Source organism: Alligator sinensis, unplaced genomic scaffold, assembly GCF_000455745.1.
Source record: "Alligator sinensis unplaced genomic scaffold, ASM45574v1 scaffold447_1, whole genome shotgun sequence".
Lineage (NCBI taxonomy): Eukaryota > Metazoa > Chordata > Crocodylia > Alligatoridae > Alligator > Alligator sinensis.
The window spans coordinates 211,159-213,585 of record NW_005842123.1 but is presented as its reverse complement, the minus strand read 5'-3'; the positions used below and the strand labels follow the sequence as shown (position 1 = coordinate 213,585).

General features: G+C 46.1%; 1 protein-coding gene across 1 annotated transcript in view; it reads right to left on the bottom strand.

Moving 5' to 3' along the window:
• Window positions 1–2,427, bottom strand: part of SERGEF (secretion regulating guanine nucleotide exchange factor) — a 258,261-nt gene that overhangs the window by 51,483 nt on the left and 204,351 nt on the right. The gene's annotated exons all lie outside the window — the stretch shown is intronic.

Sequence of the window (2,427 nt, the reverse complement as noted above, 5' to 3'; positions counted from 1 at the left end):
GGAAGGATATGTCTGTTGTTAGGAGGGCATTGTTTTAGTTTGGCTGCACCTTGGTTAGCCTCCTTTATTGAAATTCACTCATTTCCTTTGTCCAAATTCATCTTAATATTTTGGCTTTTTACGGTGAATTCAAGATTGTCTCTAGCTTCCGGGGGACTGGGAAAGAGGAAGAACAATGTGTAACAGGGTGATGGAGTTGCCACCATCTTCGTCAACTAGACTTTATACAAATTTGTGAACAAATTTTGATCCTTTCCTGTCTTCGTTGTGCTTTTGCTGTCACTGTTGATGGTTACAAAGACAGAATTTATGCAAGCAACATGTACTACAATTTATAACAAACTGTAAGACACTGGAACACCAATATACTACATAACAGATGAATCATCGCCTTTCTGATATAGGATTAATGTATTTGTTCCATGTAATAAGCTACATATAATAATTAATTATAGCTCTCTCTTAAGAGAGGGTTATAACCCAGAGTCCAAAAAGCACTTTGTAAAGGAGGGCATGGACAGTTTTCCCATTTGGAGAGCACATATAAGAAATAGTTTTAAGATGAAATTGCAGGGAAAGAAATTTCAGTGGGGAGACAGGCAAATTAAAAAACACATGCACAGAGCACCAGTATGACCAAAGCTAAGCAGCTGTGACAGAATAAAAATTGTGAATGGCTGACAAGGTTTGCAACCAAGACATCTCTCTCATTACAGCTACAGGTTCAATACTTCTTAGCCATGTTTACTGACCCTTGCATCCACACATTTATGTGAAGGAAGAAAAAACCCTCTCATCCTTTTCTATGAATTCCTATTGGATGAAATTCATTTGCACAGGAATCCCAGTAAACAACCCCAACAATTGCAGGGCTCTCCAGCACCTCTCCGAAGGTAACAGTGGATTTATCAAAATAAAATAAACAACATTTATTGTTGTTTATGGGGTCATCTGAACCCAGCCCTCTTTCCTGCCTATGCATGGGGTTGGACTCGATGACCTATTGAGGTCCCTTCCGACCCTAGCATCTGTGAATCTATGAACATGGCTGTCTGGCCAGACCTCTCTTAGTCTGCTATCTGGTACTATGTAAACCAGTACAGCCTGCTCCATGGTTGGTTTGTTGGTGACTAAACCAGTGCCACCACCTGGACTAGCCTGGATGAGGAGGGTATGTGGACACCTAGCAGGACTAAAAATAAGACCTGTCAAAGGGTGGATGAGCTCCATGTGAACCAATGGCCATCCATACCTGGAGAGGAGATGGGTACCACCAGGTCACTTTGCCTGAAGACTCACCAATTAGGCAGCTAAGGTGCCCCAACAGCCTCAGTGGCCTCAGGACTGACTTGACTTGAATAAACAGGATGCTACAGCAGCAAAGCCTACTTGGGAATCCGCGCTATCAACTATCATGGGACAACAGAAACAGGGACTAGCAGGATCTGAAGCTAGGTGGTGGTAGAAGATGAGGGTTCGTGCCAAGGGGAAAATAGGTACACCTCTCTGCATAGCCAGTTAAAAGAGTTTTCCATGCAGGTGCAACCATTTGTCCATAAAACACATGAGCCAGGGAAATGGAGAAGTGGGAAAAACAGCTTTTTACTCAGCATTTCCAATAACACTGGGGGGTTGTGGTGCCTACGAGTGGGCTTGCGAACTGCAGGAAGCCTCCACTTTCCTCAAAGCTGCAATTATTCTGTTTGCCCTCAGTTAAGAAGGGGTAGTGCTTTGCCATGCCTCAAACTCCATAATAACTGCTTGAGTGTCTGCACTGAGCCTATGGTAAGTGGTACCTTAACAGCTGCATTCAGATGAATGTGGCTGTGCAGTATGTGGCGTTGCAGACCTGTCTGTGGCACCAAACAGTGTACATTCATGCATTCCCCGTGCTGCTACTTTGCAGTGTGAGGGGGTGGGGAGGTCGGGGTTGACCCTAGAAGATCCCGGAGTCAAAAAACCTGCGCAGAAAAAAAGGTGAGGTGGTGGACATGGTGGTAGCGCATGCTGCTCAAAACCAGAGCCTGGCTTGCCAGAGCCACGCTGCAGTTGCTGGCCAGGCTCCCAGCTGCAGGAGCACCGTAGCTGCAGGTTCCCTGGCCCCCAGGTAAGGCTGCTGAGGCCAGCACAGTTGCTGGCCTCATCCTCCCCTACCCCACCCAGGGTAACCTGCCGCGCACCAGAGGGCACGTGACCTATGCATTCCCTGAAGACAAGTAGCGGCACAAAGTGTGCCGCTCCTTCTTGATCCCAAGAAAACAAATGTCTGCACTCATGTGGAAGCAGCCAACAGGGGCATTTTGCCCCTTTTTCTTTCAGTTGTTAGCTGCACTATTTTAATTCTCATCACAAGGATATTTCCTGGGCTGCTGAATCATAGTAAAGTGGGGTCATGACTGGAAAGTGTGTGGTGACTGCTGCTCTCTA